The following is a 24,758-nucleotide window of genomic DNA, read 5'->3' as shown; positions in this document are numbered from 1 at the left end:
AAATTTTATGCAATTTTATCGGCGTTATGTACCATCTGTACATCATCTTGTACATGTTTTCTTTGAGTGTCGTGCATGCTGAATAATTCATATCTTTGCGCCATAAAGCTTCCCATTTATCAAATTCTATGTTATACCCTAGATCTACCGCCCACTTCACCATCACCTCCTTTACTTCCTCGTCCTTGGTGTCCCACTCAAGCAACTGGTTGTACATTTTTGATAGTAATTTTGTTTTACTTTCTATTATTTCAATCTGGAATCTGGATTTTTTCTCACTTATTCCAATCTTTTTGTCTTCCGTCCATATTGAATTTATTTGATGATATTGAATCCAACCAGTCAACTTATTTTTTATTTCTTCATATGGTCTAATCCTCCACCCGGATTCTGTTTTGGTTAGTAGGTAAGTTAAGTTATATTATATTAAGATAAATTACAGGACAAAAAGTGGAAAAGATGGAAAGGATTTGCTGAAATAGCTAACTGAACTAGGATACAAAAAAGGGAGGTGTGAGGAGGTCAAGGAAACAAGCAAATGAAAGATAAGTTATGGGAAGTTTTGATGTGTTTTTTACTTGTTTCTATTTTTCTGCTTTTTCTGTTCCTTTTTTTTCTTTTTTCTTATTGTGATGTGCTATTTTGTTTTTGTTTAATATGGTGTTTTTCTTTTTTCTTTTTGTAACTTTTAAAACTTTAAAAAATATTATTTTTTAAAAAAACAATAGACTTCTTAGAGCTCTCCTCCAAGTGCCCAGATGTGTCTCAAACGCTTGGGTTAGATGAGAAACGGGGATGATGAGAGTGGAGGCTAGCATCTGCCTAACATCAATCTACAAATGGCTGACATTGAATCTGCTCCCCCGAGGGATAGCCCCTTTGATCCTCTGTGACCAATTCCAGTTGGGCTGGCAGACTGCAGTTCTGAACACCCTCCAGAAACTGGGTTTTGCCCCTCAAGCCCTTCTAAGTCTGGGCTTGGGCCAGGCCAAAGCTACAGTCAGGCAAAGGATATTAGACACCGAGAGACAACAGGACTGCTACACCGGCAGAATATCTCTTCTTTCTTGCATCTAGACATGCAAGAAGGGCCTTTACACTCGCCAGAAGCTCAGCTCTTCCCTCGCTGGTCCTGGATGGAGCCTTTAGAAAAGTCCCGTAGGATCAGAGACTTTTCACCTGCCCATTGGGAGAGATAGGAAGCCAAAACACTTGTTCTTTAGACGTCCCTTTTACGAAGAGACACGTAGTAAGACCATTGATCCCCTGCTGGTGAGGCTCGCTGACCTCCCGCAAAAGCAAGAATTAGACCTTTTCCTGTTAGGCAAAGATCAGAAGATGACCTGGATGGTCGCCAGATTCTGTGTACAGATCTGTGGGCACAGACCATCTCCCAACTCAAAATAGTCCGTCATGAAAATCCCCAAACTCGGTTTCATGGGTGACTCTGAGTCAAGTCCCTGGGATAGTTTGTTGGTGTACATTGCTTTTAAATTTGTTGTTGTTCATAAATTGCCTGTTTTACTTCTGTGACTGTACCCCCAAGTGTGTTTCATAAGCTGGTCTCTGACCGTAATAAATTATCTAATCTGACATGGCTCTCCTGTCTCCTCTCTGTCTCCTCTCTTCTCCATGTAAACATACCCAGCTCCTCACAAAGCTTGGCTTGATCTGCTTGGCTGGCCTCCTCTGCCAATAAGGAGAAAGAAAGAAGGGAAACAGACAAAGAGGTTTGGGAGCAACCATTCAGACACGTTTCCTCTCTTGTGCAATGACGCTGACCCGTGTCACACACAGCAGAAGTCCTACTGATAGTCTTATTTAAAGAAGCCAGAGTTCTATCTGCTAGATTTCCCAGGGGGCTCTGAATAATTATTTTTCTGGAAGGGGGGCGGTAACCTCCTCCTCTGCCCCCCACAAAGATCTAAAGGAAGGAGACAGTTCCTGCGACCTCGCCCCTCCCTGGCAGGACCCCCTGCTCCCTGGGGCTCCCCCCCCCATGAGCCACCCTCCCCTGCTGCAGCCCTGGGACCCCCCCCTTCTCCCCACTGCACCCTCTGAGGGGGGGGGGAGGAAGAGACTCACCAGATCCCCTTGGAAGAGAACCAGCTTTTAAGCTTTGGTTTTTCCCCAAAATCAAGTATCTTGGTCTTTTGAAAGTTGATTTTGAGACATTCAAATTCACAGTTTGCTGCGAGCTTTCTTAGTGCTCTTTTCAGTCCAATGGGGGTTCTAGATAAAATTACTGCATCATCGGCATATAGCAGGACCGAAATATGCCGATTTGCGAGCTTCGGAGGGTGGAGTTCTGAGTCATGGAGTGGAGATACTAAATTATTTAGATAGAAATTGAATAGTAGAAGCAGAAAGAAAGAAGGGAAACAGACAAAGAGGTTTGGGAGCAACCATTCAGACACGTTTCCTCTCTTGTGCAATGACGCTGACCCGTGTCACACACAGCAGAAGTCCTACTGATAGTCTTATTTAAAGAAGCCAGAGTTCTATCTGCTAGATTTCCCAGGGGGCTTTTCTGGAAGGGGGCGGGAACCTCCTCCTCTCCCCCCCACAAAGATCTAAAGGAAGGAGACAGTTCCTGCGACCTCGCCCCTCCCTAGCAGGACCCCCTGCTCCCTGGGCTCCCCCCCCCCATGAGCCACCCTCCCCTGCTGCAGCCCTGGGACCCCCCCCCTTCTCCCCACTGCACCCTCCTGGGGGGGGGGGAGGAAGAAGGGACTCACCAGATCCCCCTGGAAGAGAACAATGCAGGATTTGCAATAGCAGGAAGCAACCCTGCCCCCCCCCCCGCTTGCAGGAAGGGGAGGGAGGGGCTTTTCCCCTGGAGGACCTGGCCCCCCCTTACTTCCTGTCCTCTCTAGGAATGCAGCTCGGTTCCCTTTAACCCCTGCCAAGCCGAGTCCACCCTGCTCAGTCCTCTCTGCCTTTTCTCTCCTGCATTGCACAATCCCAGAGATGCTCATTTTATTTTTGCTCTTGGCTGGTCTGTGATCCGCTCCCTCCCTTGGCCAGAAAGTGGAGGAAGAGGTTGCAGGGAAAAGGGGGTTGCAGGAAGCAAGGAAGCTCCTCCTGGAATGGGAGGGAGCCCCCTGGGTCATCTATTCCAGCCCCCCTGCAAGGCAGGAATCCAACCTCTGCTTCACAACCTCCAAGGAAGGAGAGTCCGCCATCTCCCAAGGGATTCTGCTGCTCTTCCCCTCAGAAGGTTCTTCCTGCTCTTTAGGCAGCAGAATCTGCTTTCTGGTCCTCTGGGTCCCTTATTCTGGGCAGGAGAAAACAAGCTGGCTCCCTCTTCCATGGGTCAGCCCCCCAGATATTGAGAGGTGGCTCTCAGGTCTCCATCCAGGCAGATTTCAGCTGAGGGGGGAACTGGAAGACACGCTGTCCCTGCCTCTCCTGGGACTACACATTGCTGAGCTGCTAAATGCAGGAAAGTGCACATTTTGAAGGCTTTGGGTACGTTATGTTAATGGAGAAATCTGAGGGCTCCCTTGGACAAAAAACAAGGACACCAGCCAGGAATAGCAGAGCAAAAGAGCAGCCAGTAGGCTTGGTCTTTCTTGAAGACTGTCGAGACAGGACTCCCACCTGCCACCAGGTGGAACAAAATGGTAGCCCAGAACAACAGAGCCCCCAAACTTTTATCAGCTGCTAATCCCCATGTTACACCCCCCAAACTACATCACTCATACATCATGGTAAGGGATGGTCTGGTGGCAGTAATCTGAGCATCATGGACCCTGCTCCATGGTTCTCCCTGCCCTCCACCAAACACGCATGGAGTGTAACAATAGAGAGATTTACATTTCCCTGTTTCCCAGCAAAGTCAATCACACCCTTTTGTCTTCCTCTGGGTTTGTTATTTCTGGAATGGCTACCTGTCCAGCACTCAGGTATCAGGATGCCAGGAATCACCACTCAGGTAGAGGGGCTGCTGAGTAGCTGAGCTCACATGTCTATATGAATTTCTGAAGTTTTCCCAGTGAGCTAGTACAGTGGTGCCTCGCAAGACGAAATTAATTCGTTCCACAAGTTTTTTCTTCTTGCGAGTTTTTCGTCTTGCGAAGCACGGTTTCCCATAGGAATGCATTGAAAATTAATCAATGCGTTCCTATGGAAACCGCCTTCAGACCAGGTCCAGGGACAGTCTGTCCCCCGACCTCTTCTGAAGGCTGGGGGGGGGGGGAGACAAGGGCTTTTCTTCCCACCGCCAGCTTTCAGAAGGCTGTTGTGAAGGCTGGCAGTGGGAAGAAAAGCCCTTCTCCCCACCTCCCGCCCCGCAAGCTCCGGGGACAGGAGGGCTTTGCTGCCGACCGCCAGCATTTTAAAAGTCCCCGGGACAGCGGAGGTCTTCTGAAGGCAGGCGGTGGGCGAAACTCTTTGCTCCCCCCCCCGTCTGCTTTCAAAAGCCGTCTGGGATAGTGGAGAAACGTGCTGCGCTTCTCCGCTATCCCGGGAAGGCAGTCGGGGGGGGGGGGAGCAAAGACTTTTGCCCCCCGCCGGCCTTCAGAAGAGGTCTAGGACCTCTTCTGAAGGCCGGCGGTGGGCGAAAGTCTTTGCTCCCGACGGCCAGCATTTTAAAAGCGGTCCCGGATAGCGGGAAAGCGCAGCGCGGTTCCCTGCTATCCCGGACCGCTTTTAAAATGCTGGCGGTGGGGAGCAAAGACTTTCGGCCCCCGCCGGCCTTCCTGGACCTCTTCTGAAGGCCGGAGGGGGGCGACAGGCTTTGCCCCCCACCGCCAGCATTTGAAAGAGGTCCCCGGAGATTTCCCTATGGGCTTTCTTCTTGCAAAGCAAGCCCATAGGGAAATTCGTCTTGTGGAACGACTCAAAAACGGAAAACTCTTTCGTCTTGTGAGTTTTTCGTTTTGCGAGGCGTTCGTCTTGCGAGGCACCACTGTACATAGATAAATTTATCAGTGAATTCTTACATTTGGTAACATGTAGCAGAGGCCTTTTGAGCATAGGAAGAAACTGTGATGAAGTGTTTTGTGGGGACAAGTCACAAACGTCACAAAAGTGATGGTGCTGATTTTGGTAGTGGGCTGCATGTGTGTGATATCTGCTGCATTTGCCTTCCAGTGTCCGGCTATACCTCTTGGCTCATCCTACAAACTTTGCTGGGGGGCTGTGTTCCCCCTCCCAAAGCAGGGACACACTCTTAGCACCCGAAAGCTGTACCACCTCATTGCTCCTGCCGGGGGTGAGAGAGTTTATATAGTGGCGGGTGATGCCATTTGGGAATATTTGGCCAATTAATTGAGGCAGGGTATCTCTCAAGGGACGGAGCAGCAGCTGATTTGCTACCTGTGCTATGACACCCTCCTCTCAGCTGAGCAGGTGCCCTGGGGGGACCTCAGAGGGGAGGTCTGGTGGCAGGAATCTGAGCATCCTGGACCCCGCCCCATGGTTCCCCTTGCCCTCCACCAAACACCCATTGAGTGTAACAAAAGAGGTTGCTGGAGGCAGGGGTGGGACCTGTTGGCCCTGAATATCTGGATTGGCTAAGCAGATGAAATGGGTAGAAGCATCTCAGCCAGTGGGAAAGGCAGCCATATGGACTATGGCAGGCATAGGCAAACTCGGCCCTCCAGATGTTTTGCGACTATAATTCCCATCATCCCTGACCACTGGGCCTGTTGGCTAGGGATGATGGGAGTTGTAATCCCAAAACATCTGGAGGGCCGAGTTTGGGGATGCCTGCACTATGGGTTGTGGACTCTCCATCTTTGGCGGTCTTCACATACCTGTCAACTGTCCTGCTTTGAGTGGGATGTCCTGCAATTCCAGAAGCCACCCTGGCTTCTGATTGGCTCCCAGGATGTCCTGTTTTGGCTCCCGTGAATGTGTTGCCCCAAAAGACACCCATTTTGGGGGGTCCTTGCTCTTGCGTGATTTACGTGACTCATTCAGGAGCGTGGCCCCAAAAGTCGCAGGTCCCAATTTCCCTTTGCAACATGTTGGAGGGTAGGCAGAGTTTGGGAGGACAACTCTCTTCATATTCTATGGCTGTGGGTGACAGGAGAAAGAGTGGACGATGTCAGAATCTTCGGAGGGCCAGCAGAGGAGCCTCCCTTGGATGAATCACCACACCCCCATAGTGGCCGTAAAAGCAGGTGAGCAGTGACTCTCCCCTCAAGTTTTAAAAGGAGTGCTGCATTACTCGGCTGTCTCACAGGATGCTTTTAATTATGTTTTTATCATTGTTGTTCTGCATTGTCCTTTTAATGTTGTACACCGCCCTGGGATATTCTGATAAAGGGTGGTATATAAATTGAATAAATACTTCTACTACGACGACGACTACTACTACTATTTCCCCAGCACCATAAGTTCCTTGTTTGATTCTGTTTTTATGTTATAAAGGGCTTCTGGAGTGCCAAGTCCTTTTGAGAGAACTGCTGTGGAGCTGAGATGAAGGCGGAGAGACCATTTCCTCTCCACCCAGCAGAGGTGTGGAACTCCAGGAAGACACCTGGAGTTGTAATTTTCATAATATTGTAATTTTCATAATATGTATACATTGCTTGATTGTAAACACACACACACATACACTTTCAAAATGTTTTTTAAAAATATTTTTATTAGTAATTTCAACATAACATTTTTCTTAATTGCACTGGTGTTATATACCATCTATACATCATCTTCATATAATTTTCTTTCAGCAAGGAACACTCTGTGAATTTTAAATCGGTTTTCCATAACCTTTCCCGATCTTCCACAATAATATTAGGACCTATATCTTGTGCCCATTTAATCATAACTGATTTCACCTCTTCGTCTTTCGTCTCCCATTCTAACAGAACACCGTATGTGCCTTTCAGCAGTTGGAATCTAAGTCTCTCCTGTATTTGTCAAAGGACTCTCTGAAATTCTGATGTTAGCCTGTATCTCCTTTTCGTGTATGTAAAGGAAATGCCCTCTGGGAATTCCCATTTATATCTAATGTCAGCTCTCCTGAGTGCTATTGTTAAATATCTATATTTGGTTCTTCTAAGTCTCAATTTCAGTGGAATCTCTCTAAAGATATCTACTTTCTGTCCGGCAAACACATGATTTTTTTCAAAAACTGTTCTGAAGGATCGCGTCCTTCACTCTTTTTGTTACTGGTCTTAATAAAACATCTCCTGGCTGCGTCCGTTCTCAATTTTCACGTGATCTAATTCTGAAACAGCTCTCTGAAAGCCCACCCAACCTCTAAAAACGATTATGAACAATATCTTAAAGAAAGGAGAAACCCCAGAGACCTGGAAAGAGGCATATATTACGTTTATCCCCAAACAGGATGCAGATCCAACCCAGGTTAAAAATTACAGACCAATTTCACTCCTAAACACAGATTATAAGATATTTGCAGGAATTCTGGCAAGAAGGCTGAAGATTTTGCTATCAGAAATTATTCACAGGGACCAGGCGGGATTCCTGCCAGGTCGGCAGATGAGAGACAACACAAGAAATATAATTAATATTCTAGAATACCTGTCTGTTAGGATTGACAAACAAGCTATAATGGTGTTTGTAGATGCCGAGAAGGCATTTGATAACGTGATATGGAACTTTATGTTGAAGAACTTAGAACACATGGATGTGGGTAACGATTTCTTTAATGGGGTAAAAGCAATATACACAGAGCAGAAGGCCAAATTGATCATAAACAATATGGTGACGGAGGAGATAAGGATACAGAAGGGAACAAGACAAGGATGTCCCCTTTCTCCATTACTATTTATAACTGTGTTAGAGGTCCTTATGAACTCAATAAGACAAAACGAGAATATAAAAGGAGTATCAGTAGGACAGAATGTTTATAAGACCAAAGCCTTTGCCGACGACTTAGTAATAATGACAGAAGAACCAGCAACGGCAATAGGGGAAATATTAAAGGAAATAGAACAATTTGGAGAAGTGGCAGGCTTCAAATTAAACAAGACAAAAACGAAAATGATAGGAAAAAAGTAGACCCAAAGATAATTGAAACAATCCAACAACAATCGCAGATAGAGATGGTCAAAAAAGTCAAATATCTCGGCATCTGGTTAACACCCAAAAACATAGACTTATTCAAAAATAATTATGAGCCGATGTGGAAGGAAATATAGAAAGATTTAGAGAAATGGGGAGGGCTAAAATTGTCATTCTGGGGAAGGATTAATGTAATCAAGATGAATGTCTTATCAAGGTTGATGTTTCTATTCCAGACCATCCCTATAATCAAAGGGAGTCAAATCTTTAAGGAATGGCAAAGGATAGTCTCAAGATTTATATGGCAGGGCAAAAAACCCAGAATTCAGTTCAAATTACTGACAGACGTAAAGGAAAGAGGGGGCTTTGCCCTGCCGGATCTGAAACTGTACTATGAGGCATCATGCTTATGTTGGATAAAAGAATGGGTAAAATTGGTGAATACGGAGCTGCTCGACTTAGAGGGCTTCGATAATAGATTCGGGTGGCACGCGTATTTATGGAAGAACAAAAGGAAAGTACACAAGGGGTTTGCAAATCACATTTTTAGAGGGCCGCTAATCGAAGTTTGGGAAAGATATCAAAATCTGTTAGAGCCGAAAACACCACATTGGCTTTCACCTCTCGAAGTAATGAGTATAAAAACCACTAATATGAGAAGCAATTGGGCAACTTATGATCAGCTACTAACTAAGGTTGAAGGGAAATGGAAGCTAAAACCGTATGAGCAAACAAAGGAACATGTTTACGATTGGCTACATCACCATCAGGTGAATCAGATGTTTAGTAAAGATATCAAAGAAAGAGGTTATGCAGATAAAGACTCAAAATTCCAGACAGAAATAATAAATAATAAAGTGAAAATTATATCTAAGATATATAGGATGCTGTTGGACTGGAATTTAGGCGACGAGGAAGTTAAATCGGTGATGATCCATTGGTCAAGGGATATAGGTCATAGTATACAGTTTGAGGATTGGGAGAAACTTTGGAAGGAGGGGGTAAACTTTACGGCGTGTACTTCGATAAGGGAAAACGTTATGAAGATGTTTTATAGGTGGTACTTGACACCCATGAAATTATCAAAAATGTATAAGGTGGATAATAAGTGCTGGAGATGTAAAGACATAGAGGGCTCCTTCTACCATATGTGGTGGGAGTGCAGAAGGGTGAAACAATTTTGGGAGAAAGTACACACTGAATTGAAGAAGATATTAAAGTACACGTTCATAAAGAAACCAGAAATCTTTCTTCTAGGGATATTAGGACAAGAGATAAAAAAGGAAGATCGCAGATTGGTATACTATGCGGTTACGGCAGCAAGGGTAGTATTAGCCCAGAAGTGGAAACTACGGGAAACCCCAATGGTGGAGGAGTGGAGATCTAAGTTGTCGGATTACGCAGAGTTGGATAGATTAACAGGAAAAGTTAGATACATAAGAGACCAAGTGTTCACCAAAGATTGGGAAAAGTATGTAGATTATCTGGAATGTATTAGTGAAGGGCAAATAACGCTAAAGGGATTTAGAGACGCACTGTGAAAGACTAAGAGTTATTGTGCAAAGCAAACAGGAATTAGGAATTGGTATAATGACAATATAAGTAATGAAACGTGTAATTTTATTTATTGCTTCGAATGATTTACGGACAGGCTGAAGGAAGTCCCGTAAGAGACGACTATGTTATATGGATGATATGGAAATGATAATTGCTGTTTATTATTTTTAATTTTTCTTTTCTGTGTATTTTCTTTGTATTTGTGTGTTACCTTGTGTGTTTTTTTGGAAATAACTAATAAAAAAGAATAAGGGAAAAGAAAGCCCACCCAACCAATCTTTGCTTTCTTCCATCCCTTCTGAAGTTGTCTGTGTGACATATGTCTCCAAATTTTGGAATGAGATTTTGGAAGGCCTCTGTCACGTAGACGTTACCTTATTACTTCAGCTAAATGTCACAAGATTAAACAAGGTACTACAGTGGTACCTTGGGTTACAAACACTTCAGGTTACATACGCTTCAGGCTACAGACTCTGCTACCCCAGAAATAGTACCTCAGGTTAAGAACTTTGCTTCAGGATAAGAACAGAAATCGTGCTCCGGTGGCCTCATTCGCTAAAGTGGTGCTTCAGGTTAAGAACAGTTTCAGGTTGAGAACAGACCTCCAGAACAAATTAAGTACTTAACCCGAGGTACCACTGTACAGGCACAGCTTCTCTTAAAAGGCTAAAAGGCTGAACTCTGTTTCTGCTGCTTCTCTCTCATTCCCTTCCATAGTTATGACAGGACAGCCCAGCTTCCTTCATGGCTTCATACTTTGGTCCGTGAGCGAGGGGCCACTTTTCCTCAGTTCCCCTCTCTCTTAGCAGTCCCACTCCCAAGGTATTTTCCTTTGTATGCCAGACCCAGGGGATCATCTGAGTCCTTTTTACTGACTCAGATATCTCCTTTTCCTAGAAAATCTCTCCCCTCCCGAATGGACCCTCAACATGGACTTCCTATCTCAGCTACAACTGTTAATAGAGGATGAGCTGGCTCACTTCATGAAATTAAAAGCTCGCTCCTTCAAAGTATTAAAGTTCAAAGACTGTGATAAAAATGAAAGAAGAGCATAGGGAGAACAATATCGTAGTTCTCAAATGATGGATAACATAGGTTACTACAGGAGAAAGAAAATAAAATAATTATTATTAATATTTATTATTTATACCTCGCCCATACCAGCTGGGCTGGTAACCTCCAGAAGGCCCTTGGTGCTGGACCTCAGTGTCTGGGTAGAACTTCAAAGGTATCCCATTGTAGAGTGAATTGCTGTAGTCCAAGCGGGAGATAAGCAGAGCATGCACCACTCTGGCGAGGCAGTCCGCAGGCAGATAGGGTCTCAGCCTGCATACTAGATGGAGCTGGTAAAAAGCTGCCCTGGACACAGATTTGACCTGTGCATCCATGGACAGCTGTGAGTCCAAAATGACTCCCAGGCTGAACACAGCCCAGGGGGGAGGAGCGGAACCACTGTATGACAGTGCCCCCAGCTTCCAGCCCCTCAAGAAGGTCCAGAAGGATGTTATGGTCGATGGTATCAAACGCCGCTGAGAGATCCAGCAGAACTAGGAAACAGCTCTCACCTTTGTCCCTAGCCCACCGGAGATCATCAACCAGTGCGACCAAGGCAGTTTCAAGTCCCATGTTGAGGCCTGAATCCCGTCTGGAAGGGATCCAAATGGTCTGCTTCCTCCAGGCGTAACTGGAGTTGTTCAGCAACCACTCGCTCAATCATCTTGCCCAAGAATGGAGGATTTGAGACTGGGCGATAGTTGGCCATCATGGCCACATCTAAAGATGGGTCCGGGAAGGCTCCTTCACGGAGGGAAGCATTCACCACCCCACGAAGCCCATCGCCCAGCCCTTTCTGGCTAGCTTTTATAAGCCAGGATGGACAAGGATCAAGGAGACAAGTGGTTGGTTTCACTCGTCCAAGCAGCCTGTCCACATCCTCGGGGGTAACAGATTGGAATTGATCCCACACAATTTGACTAGACAGGACTCTAGCACTCTCCCGCCCTGCTCCCACGGTGGAATCTATGTCTTCTCGAATCGGAGCGACTTTGCAAAAAACTTTGCAAAATCATTGCAGGAGATAATGTGGCCTGTACTGGGCCCTAATGGAGCAGGTGGTTCTGCTGGGATGGGACGATATGGGATTGGGGGGGGGGCAACTCCCATCTCTTGCAGGGGCACAATTAGTGCCAGCACCGTCCGGTAAGAGTGTGGGTGTAATCTTCGATACCTCCCTTTCCATGGAGGCGCAGATTGCAGCTATAACAAAGGCGGCATTTTTCCATCTCCGCCAAGCTAAGCAGTTGGCTCCTTACCTCTCTCGCCCTGACCTAGCCACTGTGATCCACGCGACGGTCACCTCCAGACTGGATTATTGTAACTCGCTCTATGTGGGGCTGCCCTTGAGACTGACCCAGAAACTCCAGCGGGTGCAGAATGCTGCAGCGAGACTCCTTACGGGGTATTCGCTGCGAGATCACATTCACCCAGTGCTATATCAGCTGCACTGTCTCCCGGTGGAGTACAGGATCAGGTTTAAGGTGCTGGTTTTAACCTGTAAAGCCCTATACGGCCTAGGACCCTCGTACCTACGGAACCGCCTCTCCTGGTATGCCCCACAGGGAAACTTACGGTCTTCAAATAAAAACATCTTGAAGGTCCCAGGCCACAGAGAAGTTAGGCTGGCCTCAACTAGAGCCAGGGCTTTTTCAGCTGTGTCTCCGACCTGGTGGAACACTCTGTCACAAGAGACTAGGCCCCTGCGGGACTGGACATCTTTCCGCAGGGCCTGCAAGACAGAGCTGTTCCAGCAGGCCTTTGGCCAGGGCACAGCCTAACTCTTAACTCGCGGAGCTCTGGCCCAATGGTTGCAAGTGGCTTGATTTGAATTAATTTTATAATGAATGATTTTAGAGTGTTGTTTGTGCTGTACATTTGTACTGTTTTATTGTTGTTAGCTGCCCTGAGCCCGGCTTCGGCTGGGGAGGGCGGGATATAAATAAAATTTTTTATTATTATTATTATTATTATTATTATTATTATTATTATTATTATTATTAAATTGCAAACCACCTGAAAGAGTCTCCTGCTGCTGTTTTCCGCAGATATAATAGAGGCGGTGAAGAAAGTCTTCTTGGCCGTCGCTATCACCACTTGGTAGGCTCGACATTGAGCTCTAACCCGTGTCCGCTCAGCTTCAGAATGGGTTATCCGCCACCGGCGCTCTAGCTGTCTCAGCGATTGTTTCATTGCCCTCCGATCCGTGGAAAACAATGAGGCTGTCCGGGCTCCATGCAATCGTAGAGGGCGCTTCGGAGCCAAACAGTCAATAGCCCTAGTTAACTCCACATTTCAGCGGGCCACCAGGAATCAGCTGAAAGGCCAACAACATGGGATAAAACATCCCCTACCGCCCTCTGGAAACCATTTGGATCCATTAAGGGGCTGACCATCTGAATCGGTCCCACCTCCCTGCAGAGGGGAAGGTTCACGGAGAAGTCCAGTTGCACCAGGAAGTTATCTGACCATGGCACTTTAGTTTCGCTTTCACTTAGTGTCAGATCACCAACACCCACAGAGGTGAACACCAGGTCTAAGGCATGTCCATGACTATGAGTTGGGCCAAACATATTCAGGGAAAGCCCCATGGAAGCCATGCTTTCCATGAAGTCCCAAGTGGCCCCTTGTAAGGTCGTGTCAGCGTGGATGTTAAAATCCCCTAGGACAACCAAATTAGGTGTCTCCAGGAGAACATCCGCCATGACCTGGAGCAGCTCAGGCAGGGAATCCTTGGTGCAGTGGGGAGGTCGGTACACCAAAAGGAATCCTGTACTGCCCCTATTACCCAACTTCCAGAACATGCACTCGGAGAACTGGGTCTTCGCAATAGGACGCCTGCTCCACAGGGTAGGACACAAACCAATGCCTTCAAGTTTTATGTTTTTTTAAAAAAAGACTGACAAAACATGCGGAAGAACTTTTTGACAGCAAGAGAAGTTAGTGGATTGGACTCCCTTGGGAGTGCTGGAATTTCCATTCATTGAGGTTTTCAAATGAAGTTGGATGGTCATGTGTCATGGATACTTTACTTGCTATGCCAGCATCACAAGGGGTGAAATAGATTGCACCAGGGTTCACTTCAAGCTCAAAAATTCTACAATTCCGTGATTCTCCCCTGTATGAATTCTTTGATGGATATTCAGATGTCCTCTCTGGCTGAAACTCTTTCCACATTCCACGCACTGATAGGGTTTCTCCCCTGTATGAATTCTTTGATGGGAAGTGAGAGAGGACCTCTGATTGAAGCTCTTTCCACATTCCACACACTGATGGGGTTTCTCCCCTGTATGAATTCTTCGATGGGAACTGAGAGTGCAGCTCTTACTAAAGCTCTTTCCACATTCAAAGCATTTATATGGTTTCTCCCCTGTATGAATCCTGTGATGGGAAGTGAGAGAGGAGCTGTAGTTGAAGCTCTTTCCACATTCCATGCATTGATATGGTTTCTCCCCAGTGTGAATTCTTTGATGGGAAGTGAAATCGAAGCTGCTACTGAAGCTCTTTCCACATTCCACACACTGATAGGGTTTCTCCCCTGTATGAATTCTGTGATGGGAAGTGAGAGAGGAGCCCCGAATGAAGCTCTTTCCACATTCCACACACTGATAGGGTTTCTCTCCTGTATGAATTCTTTGATGGGAAGTGAAATAGGAGCTATCAGTGAAGCTCTTTCCACATTCCATGCACTGATAGGGCTTCTCCCCTGTATGAATTCTCTGATGCCTAGTGAGATCGGAGCTCGTACTGAAGCTCTTTCCACATTCCACACACTGATAGGGTTTCTCCCCTGTATGAATTCTTTGATGGGAAGTGAGACTGTGGCTGTGACTGAAGCTCTTTCCACATTCCATACACTGATAGGGTTTCTCCCCTGTATGAATTCTTTGATGGGAAGTGAGATTGGAGCTTGTACTGAAGCTCTTTCCACATTCCACGCACTGATAGGGTTTCTCCCCTGTATGAATTCTTTGATGGGATGTTAGAGAGGAGCTCGCACTGAATATCTTTCCACATTCCAGGCACCGATAGGGTGCCTTTCCAATGAGATTTCGTTGATAGGGTTTGGAATGGGAGCTCTGACTGCAGCTCTTTCCACATTCCAAATTTTTACGTGCCTTCTCCACTCTGCAGATTGTGTTGTGGTCACCGTTGTTCTTGATTTCCAATTCATCACAATCTGCAATGGAGAGAAAAAGGGATTAGAGCCTCAGGAACAAATGGAGCCCCCAGTTAGGGAATAATGCTCATTAAATTTGTTGTAGAGAAGGCAGTTGGTTGTCTGTTCATTACCTTTGTTATTTGTAATAAACCAATGTATTTATTATTGGATTCTAATCTTTTGTTAAATGTTGCTTTGTTTGAAGTAAGTTACTCATTTTAAAATTTTTGTACTTTTTGTAAAAAAAATTCCTTTTTCCATTGGATTATATTGTTGTTATTATTACTGTTTCATGTTTACACCGTAGTACCTCGGGTTACGTAACCCTCGGGTTATATAAACTTCAGCTTATGAAAGCGGCAAATCCATGCGCATTCACAGAACAGTGATCCTCGGGTTGCGAAAACCTCGGGATCTGGCCGGACCTTCGGATTGGATCCCATTCGCAACCAGAGATACCACTGTATATGTGTTGGAAGCTTCCCAGATTGGCTGTGGCAACCCAACCAGATGGTCAGGGTATACATAATAATTACTGCTATTATTATTATAATTATTACTTCTACTACTACCTGAGATTCAATCATCCTGGCTCTTCTCTGGGGCAGATGTTGTTTGGCCCAGTCATGGCATCCCCTCCATCTCCAATGTCAGTCATCTCTCTGGTCAACCCAAGACTGACAGCAGCAAAAACAAAAACAGGAAACCTGACAGAAGCTACTTATCTTTCCGAACAACTCTGAAGCTGACATTTAAGATGCCTGGGCAGTTCAGACCAGTCCAACTGTGGTAGAAGGAGGCAGAACTGGAGGAAGATTGTTCACAGAAAAACCTGTAACCTACTATTTCTTGTGGGGGTGTTAGGTTCCCAGGTGTTGTAGGGGGCGCTGTGAAAATATATGAGGTTTGTTACATAGAGGTATTTTTTGAATTTCCTGGCAGATAGGACGATCCCACACGGAGGCTTACCAAGAGAGGCCACGATCCCACGATTCTCCTCCATGACGTCCTTATGCAGAGCTCTCTGGTCAGGATCCAGCAACTCCCACTCCTCGTCCGTGAAACGAACAGTGACATCTTCAAAGCACACTGGACCCTAAAAGAAAAAGGGAAATTTCCTCCTCTGAGACAGCAGAAATATGATCTGCTACACAATGCTCTGTTGTTTCCTTCTTGTTATTCCTCTTATTATGCTGTGTTATTTCAATAGGATTGCTTTGCTGCACATTTTAATTATGGGTACCTATTTTAACGCTTTAATTGAATTCTTTTATTCTGCATTTTAACTGTGGGTATTCGTCTTTTTGCAAATAGGTGGTACTCCAGCTTATGTTCACGTTTTTCTGCCTACGCAAGCATTCCAGTTTCCCCGATGGAAAGATCCACTTTCTCCTCTCCTCGTGAGTTGTTCTGGGGAGGTTCCCGCCCAATGCCCTAGAGCCAAATTCAAGGGGTTCATGGGGGCATGGAGAGGGGGAGGAGCGGGGGGCAGGCCCCATTTTGCAGCAGATAGGGCTGGCTAGGTGAATCCTGGAAATTATTTGTTATCGTCTGTCCGCTGCTTAGAAGCCAATTTTAGCATTCATTGATGAATATAGAAATAAAAGAAGCCTAGTTTGGATGGCCATCTGTCTTGGATTATCTAGCTGAGATTTCTGCAATGCAGGGGGTTGGACCTGATGACCCTTGGGGTCCCTTTCAACTCTAGGATTCCATGAAAACTGCAACTACAGATGAATCTTACTGTCAACAGGGGACTTCCGGGTTAGCGCCTTGGGTAATGGCGAAATTCCTCTGATCGAGAGGAATTTGCCCTGTGGAAATTCGGGTCTGACCGTCAAGGCGAAGGCGGAGACCCTTCAAAAATCATAGGCGGGGAAGCCTGTGAACGTGGGATTCAGCGGGGACCTTTTGCGCCTCCCCTACTCACGGGGAAACCCAGTTTCGGGGATCCGGAGCAATGTGGGGTGAGTGGCGCGGTGCTTCGAACCGACTGCTTCTTCCAAGGAGCGAAGCCGCACAGCCATTGCTGGAGAGCGCTGACTTTTTCCTGTGGACAATTTGATCTAAAAGTAACTACCTGTGAGTAGAGTGAAGAATTGGATTTTTAAAAGGCTTAATTTGGTAATGAAACGGGGGGGGGGGCTCAAAACAGGAAGTCCGCCTTCCCTTTTGTATATATACTGAAGCAAAGAGGCTGCAAGCTAGAGTCTTGGAAAGCCTATTGTAAATGATTGAACTTTCATCAGTAAAAATTTTTTTAAACCCCCCTTGGAAGCAGGAGAAGAGCGGGGAGGATTTGGACTGTATATATCTGCGGGAGAAAGTGAAGGAAGTTATAATACCACCGCTCATAACCTGGAAACGGGCTGCAAATACGACTGACAGACTTCATTGACTGAATAGAACGTGCGTTGACAGCTAGCAAAATAAGAGAGATACACTGTTTCAACTGTCTCAGTCTGATTTTAAAAAGGAGTAAAAGTAGCCGAAAACTGAAATTAACTTTTAACTGTGTTTTAAAAAGCAACATTATGGATCAATACAAATAGCAACTGTTTCCCTCTAGAGGAAATTTTTGAAACTGCTACAAGAGCTGGATCAGGGGATTTCCCAGCTGAAAGATAAGAACTGTGTGACTGTGGGACTGACCTTGGACTTCTCAAGTGTTATGGCAGATGGAAAGGAAAAAATAGATTCGTCAATCCCAGAAAAAACAACAAGGTCTGGGAAGACCTGGCAGCAACCTAGGAGAGCCTCAGCATCTGGCCCCTCGGTTTCCCCTGCGGCTGTACCAGCACATCCCAAACCAAGAGGAATGTCATCAGAAGAGGTCTTAGCACTTGCATTAAGTAAGATAAATGCCTCATTGGAACAGCTTAATAAGAAAGTGGATGCTGCAACTACTAAAACTGATCTAAATACAGAAAGTTTAAATAATTTGGGACAAAAGGTGAACACCAACACAGAAACTATCGAGAAATTGATACAGGAATCTACTTTGATACGGCAGACCACAGAGGAAGCCAGGGAAAAAGTAGCTGCTGTGGAAGGTAAAATAATACAACTGGAAAAAGAGAGAGTCCCAGCCCTACAGAGGACCACAAGTTTTCTATGTTTGAGCTCAAGGAAAAACAGATGAATTTGAGGATCAGGGCTTTACCTGAACTGGAGAAGGACAGCTTGACAGACTTTCTCACGCAGGAGTTTGCAGATTTTTGGGATTTGGATTTGGAGAAAGAGGATTTTAGAATTGTGAGGGCCTTCAGACTTGGAAGAGTAGGGAAGAAAGAGAAGAACAGAATAAGAGACTGTTTGATCACCCTCAGAACTAAAGAAGAGAGAGATAAAATTTTGGGCTGGCATTACCAGAAGTCTTTGGAAATACTACAGTCAAGAGTGGAAATATTTAAAGACATTCCGAAACATCTTTTGGATATTAGGTCTAATTATAGTGATTTGGTTGCCCTGCTGAGAAAGAACAAAATCATTTTCAGGTGGGAATTTCCCCAAGGTCTATCCTTCAGTTTCAAAGGAAGGAAAATAAAAATAAGATCAGTAGAAGATAAAGTAAAGTTTTTGTATAAATTCGAAGAAGATCTGCAGAAGGGACTTGGAAAAGAGCCAAGAGCATCGGAAAGAAGATCACCTGATAGAGGATTAGAGCAAAGAGCATCGGACAGAAGATCACCAAACAGGGGAATATTGGATATATCAGCATTATCCTTTGGATTGGATCTCCCAGTGAACAAGTCACCACCACCACCAACAGAAGAAGAGCAAGCATTGGGTGCAGTTGGAGGAAAATTAGAGTAATTACATCATGGCATTGCAAGTATTAAGCTGGAATGTGAATGGACTGAACTTCCCGGAAAAAAGGCGGAGAGTCTTTCATTTATTGAAAAAGGAACAATTGGACCTGATTTGCCTACAAGAAACACATGTGATAAGGCTACATAGGAAGATATTGAGCAATAAAAGATTGGGCCATGAATTTATCTCATCAGATAAAGTTAAAAAAAGAGTTGTCCTTTATGCAAAGGAGAGCCTATCACCGAAATTTATATTTAAAGATGATCAAGGAAGATTTGTCGCAATTGAAATCCAATCACAAGGAGAGAAATTTTTGATAGTAGGCATTTACGCACCAAATGAAGGAAAATTGGAATTTTTTAAGAAGTTACATGAGACTCTGATGGACTATATGGATTACAATATGATTTTGATGGGAGATATGAATGGAGTGGTGTCTACAAATATGGACAAGGCACAGAGACAGGTAGTTACCAAAGATGGCAGACTACCAAAAACCTTTTTTGATATGACTGAAAATATGGACTTAGTTGATATCTGGAGAATGAAGAACCCTCTGGGAAGAGAGGGAACTTTCTTCTTGAGGCTAAAATGACATGGACAAGAATTGACCAAATTTGGGTAACTAGAGGACTGGCTCCGAAGACCAACAAAGTGGAAATTTGTCCCAAAACTTGTTCTGACCATAATGCTGTAAAGATGGAAATGAAATTGACTCCAATTGGTTCCTTTAGATGGAGGATGAATAATACTTTGTTTAGGAATGAAGAAGTGACCAAGAAGGCCCAAAAAACCTTGAGAGATTATTTTGAGATTAATATGAATACTACAGTGGAAAAAAGAGTGATTTGGGACGTAAGTAAAGCGGTTATGAGAGGATTTCTGATACAACAAAATGCAATTAAGAAGAGAACTCAAAATGAAAAAAAAAGATAAAATCTTGGAAAAAATAAAGGAAGGAGAGAAGAAACTGAGAGTAAAGCCAAAGTCACAGGAGATCCTGAAAGAGATAAAGCTATATCAAATACAATATATGAAAATGATGAATCAGGAAATAGAATGGAAGATTAAACAGATGAGACAAAAGACATTTGAATCGGCAAATAAGTGTGGGAAATTATTGGCTTGGCAAATGAAAAAAAGACAAAAACTTAATACTATTACGAATTTGGAAGAGGAAGGAAAGAATATACAGAACCCAGTGGAGATCAGAAAGTGCTTCCAGAGGTACTTTAAACAACTATATATACAGGAGAAGCAGAAAGAGATGGACATTGATCGATTCTTGAAAACAAACGGACTACAGAAAATCTCTCAGGAAAGTAAGTTAATGTTGAATTATAAAATAACGGATCAGGAAGTGGAAGGGGCCATACAGAAAATGCAATTGGGTAAATCTCCAGGACCGGATGGTTTGACTTCAAGATACTACAGATCTTTGAAAGAATGGTTAATACAACCATTGAAGGAAGTCTGTAATGAAATACTGGAAGGGAAAAGGGCACCAGAGTCGTGGAAGGAAGCTTATATTACACTTATACCGAAAACAGAGACTGAAAAGACACAACTTAAGAATTACCGCCCCATAACGCTTCTTAATGTGGATTACAAAATTTTTGCAGATATTTTGGTTAAGAGATTAAAGAAGGTGCTTGTAGAAGAAATCCATAAAGATCAAGCGGGCTTTCTCCCGGGCAGACATTTGTCTGACAACACGAGGAACATAATTAATATTTTAGAAAAGTTACAAGTGAATATTAATACTAAAGCAGTTCTGATATTTGTGGACGCGGAGAAAGCCTTCGATAATATTTCTTTCTTTTTTAAAATAATATTTATTAAAGTTTTAAATGTTATAAAAAGAGAAAGAGATAACTCCAAGTTAAACAAAAACTTGACAACACATCACAATAAAGAACGAAGATAATAGAATTTTTTTTTTTATAAAATACTGAAAAACAGAAAGGTAGAAACAATTAAAAAACACAACGAACCTTCCCATAACTTATCTTTCATTTGCTTGTTTCCTTGACCTCCTCACACCTCCCTTTTTTGTATTCTAGTTCGGTTAGCTATCCTATAATTTATCTTTTCTATCCTATAATTTATCCTATAATTTATCTTAATATAATGTAACTTTACCTTTCCTCCTTTCATCCATTAACAATCTATTTTTACTTAATCCTTTATAAATCCTTTCACTTTCTTAACCAGTGTTAATCCTGTACCAGCACAGGGCTTCCGGGTCAGCGTCATCAGCTAATGGCGGATTTCCTTTGATCTGGAGGGGACCGGCTCCGTGGGAATCGGGTCTGTACCGCTACGGCGAAGCGGGGACCCTACAGGAATCACAGGCGGTGAAGCCTGTGAACGTGGGACTCAACGGGCACCTTTTGCGCCCCCCAACTCGCAAGGAAACCCTTTTACGGGCTTCGGAGCAGAGTGGGGCAAGCGGCGCGGTGCTGTGAGTCAATTGCTTCTTTCACGGAGTGAAGCCGCATGGCAGTTGCTGGAGAGCGCTGACTTTTTCCTGGGACAATTGGATTATAAAAGTAACTACCCGTGAGTAGGGGAAATTGGACTTATTTATAAAGAAGGGGAAAAAAAGATTTAATTGGCTACCGAAGCAGGGAGGTCTAAACAGGAAGTCCACCTTCCGCTTTGTAAATAGATCAAAGCAAAGAGACTTTTAAGCTAAAGTGCTGGAATTACGCTTGAAAAGGACTGTTTTCTAACTCGGTAATCTTCTGAACCCCCTACCTGGGAAGCAGGGAAGGAAGGGGGCTGTTTTTGGACTGTATAAACCTGCAAGAGAGAGGGAAAGAGCTTAAAATCCACCGCTCAAACCTGGGAATAGTCTGCCAGTGAAAAAGACTGTTGCTTTTTAGACTGCGTGTTAACTGTCATTAGAAGGATTTTTGACAGCAAGAGAGATACATTGTGATCAGCTTTAATACTTTGTTTGCTAAAGGGAGAAAAAGCAACTGGAAGGTAACAAAAATTGGAACTGTTTCATTTTCTCGGTTGGAGTCTTTAAAAAAAAGTGAAAGTTACTTCTTTTCTGGACTATTGCAACTGTTTCCACCTAGAGGGACCCTTAGAAATTGCTACAAGGGGAATTTTCCACTGGTAAACAGGAATTGCTTATCTGAGACTGACCTTGGCTCTTCTGCTGTTTTATTGTTATGGCAGATGGGAAAGTGAAAGTAGACTTGTCATATTTAGACAGAACAACGAGGTCTGGGAAGACCTTGGGGCAGCGAAGGCAATCAACTGCTGGCCTTCCTATTGTATCTGGGACTGTATCAACACAATCTAAGTCTAGTGGAATGTCTTCAGAAGATGTTCTAGCGAATGCATTGGCTAAGATTAATGAAACTTACAACTCAGTACGAGGGTCGAAGAGACCAATAAGAGGGTTGAAGAGACAAATAAGAAGGTTGATACTGCAAATAAAAAAATTGACTTAAATACAGAAACATTAGATAGTCTGGGGCAAAAGGTCAACAGTAACACAGAATCTATTCAGAAATTGTTGCAGGAATCGAACTTGACCCAGGAAAAAACTGCTGCTGTGGAATTTAAGGTAGCGCAATTGGAAACAGAGAAGGTTCCAGACCTACAGAAACAAATTGAAGACCATAAGCTGACGTTGTCTATGATTGAATTGAAGGAAAAACAGACGAACCTAAGGATTAGAGCTGTACCTGAATTGGAGAAGGGCACCCTGACAGATTTCTTGACACAAGAATTTGCAGAGTTTTGGAAGTCGGAATTGAAACAAGAAGACTTTAAAACCGTGAGGGCTTTCAGACTAGGAAAAGGAGGAAAGAATATCAAAATAAGGGATTGTTTGATTACCCTCCAATCTAAAGAAGAAAGAGACAAAATTTTGGGTTTGCATTTCCAGAACCCTTTGATAATTCTGCAATCAAGAGTGGAAATTTTCAAAGATATACCGAAACACCTTTTGGATCTTAGATCCAATTTTGGAGACTTGGTTGCCCTGCTGAGAAAGAACAAAATTATTTTCAGGTGGGAATTCCCCCAAGGCCTATCTTTTAGCTACAAAGGAAGAAAGATAAAAATAAGATCAGTGGAGGAAAAGGATAAGTTTTTGGGAAACCACGAAGAAGACCTGCAGAAAGGACTTGGAAAAGAGCCAGAAGCATTGGACAAGAGTTCACCAAAAAAAGGGAAACCAACGCCAACGACTGATACAGACGAACTACTGGGTGCAGTTGGAGGAAAAGCAAAGTAAGTACATCATGACACTGCAAGCATTAAGTTGGAATGTTAATGGACTGAATTCCCTGGAAAAGAGGGGGAGAGTATTTCATATCTTAAAAAAAGAACATTTGGACCTGATTTGCTTACAAGAAACACATGTAACAAGGCAACATCGGAAAATTCTGAGTAATATAAGATTAGGAGAGGAATTTATTTCATCAGATAAAGTTAAGAAAAGGGGAGTAGTACTTTATGCAAAGGAAAGCCTGTCACCGAATTTTTTATTTAAAGATGATCAAGGAAGATTTGTTGCAATTGAAATCCAATTACAAGGAGAGAAGTTTTTGATAGTAGGTATCTATGCACCGAATGAGGGGAAATCGGAATTTTTCAAGAAATTGTATGAAATTTTAATGGACTATTTAGACTACAATATGATCTTGATGGGAGATATGAATGGAATGGTGTCTACAAATATGGATAAAGCCCAGAGACAGGTGGTGACAAAAGATGGCAGATTACCAAAGACGTTTTTTGAAATGGCTGACAATATGGACCTTGTTGACATTTGGAGAACTAAGAACCCCTTGGGAAGAGAAGGAACTTTCTTCTCTGAAGCCAAAATGACATGGACAAGAATTGACCAAATTTGGGTAACTAGGGGACTGGCCCCGAAGATTAAAAAAAGCAGAAATTTGCCCTAAAACTTGCTCCGACCATAATGCCGTGAAGATGGAAATGATATTAACACCAATTGGTTCCTTTAGATGGAGGATGAATGACTCTCTGTTTAGGAATGAGGAAATGACTAAAAAGGCCCCAAAGAACTTGAGAGACTATTTTGAGACAAATATGAACACCACTACCGAAAAAAGAGTGATTTGGGACGCAAGTAAAGCAGTTATGAGAGGGTTTTTGATACAACAAAATGCAATTAAGAAGAGAGCCCAAAATGAAAAAAAGGAAAAAAAAAAGGAGAAAATAAAGGAAGGAGAAAAGAGACTGAGGGTAAAACCGAAATCACAGGAGATCCTGAGAGAGATAAAGCTACATCAAGTACAATTTATGAAATTGATGAATCAGGAAATAGAATGGAAGATTAAACAGATGAGACAAAAGACATTTGAATCGGCTAATAAATGCGGGAAACTGCTGGCTTGGCAAATGAAAAAAAGACAAAAACTTAACACTATCACTAATTTGGTAGTGGAGGGAAAGAACATACAGAATCCTGTGGAGATTAGGAAGTGTTTTCAGAAGTATTTTAAACAGCTATATACACAGGAGACCCAGAAAGAAATGGACAAATGGATTACAAAAAATCTCTCAAGAGAATAAATTAATGCTAAATTATAAAATAACAGACCAAGAGGTGGAAGGAGCCATTCAGAATATGAAATTGGGCAAATCTCCAGGGCCGGATGGCTTGACTGCAAGATATTATAGATCTTTGAAAGAATGGTTAGTACAGCCTTTGAAGGAAGTTTGTAACGAAATACTGGAGGGAAAAAAGGCACCAGAGTCGTGGAAAGAAGCCTACATTACACTTATACCGAAAACAGAATCGGAGAAGACACAGCTTAAGAACTACTTTACTCAGTGTGGATTACAAAATTTTTGCTGAAATTATGGCTAAAAGATTTTTAAAAAGATTAAAAAAGGTATTGGTAGAAGAAATTCATAAAGATCAAGCGGGCTTTCTCCTGGGGAGACATTTGTCAGATAACACAAGGAATATAATTAATATTTTAGAAAAATTACAAGTGAATATTAACACTAAAGCAGTTTTGATATTTGTGGACGTGGAGAAAGCCTTTGATAATATTTCTTGGAGTTTCATGAAGAAAAATCTACAGGGAATGGGTGTAGGTCAAGGTTTTGAAAACGGTATAGGTGCAATTTATTCAGAACAAAAAGCTAAACTAATTGTTAACAATGTGGTGACGGAGGAATTTAAGATAGA

The 24,758-nt window shown here is 43.5% G+C and overlaps 1 protein-coding gene and 2 long non-coding RNA genes across 4 annotated transcripts in view; 1 reads left to right on the top strand and 2 right to left on the bottom strand.

The window, feature by feature from the left end:
• Positions 1-24,758, top strand: part of LOC309341326 — a 223,062-nt gene that overhangs the window by 13,953 nt on the left and 184,351 nt on the right. The window contains exon 2 of the long non-coding RNA XR_014156214.1: positions 13,271-13,339. This is a non-coding gene — a long non-coding RNA (uncharacterized lncRNA). The remainder of the gene's footprint in view (positions 1-13,270; positions 13,340-24,758) is intronic.
• The window catches only part of LOC309340959 (uncharacterized protein), a 59,140-nt gene that overhangs the window by 29,023 nt on the left and 5,359 nt on the right, over positions 1-24,758 (bottom strand). The gene's annotated exons all lie outside the window — the stretch shown is intronic.
• Positions 6,986-9,870, bottom strand: LOC309341425. The gene is made up of 2 exons (XR_014156327.1): positions 9,811-9,870; positions 6,986-7,213 (listed from the first exon to the last, which is right to left on the bottom strand). It is a non-coding gene; the product is annotated as an uncharacterized lncRNA (long non-coding RNA).

This window comes from Podarcis erhardii (genome assembly GCF_964252035.2).
Source record: "Podarcis erhardii genome assembly, chromosome: 4".
Classification (NCBI taxonomy): domain Eukaryota; kingdom Metazoa; phylum Chordata; class Lepidosauria; order Squamata; family Lacertidae; genus Podarcis; species Podarcis erhardii.
This window is presented reverse-complemented; position numbering and strand designations above follow the sequence as displayed.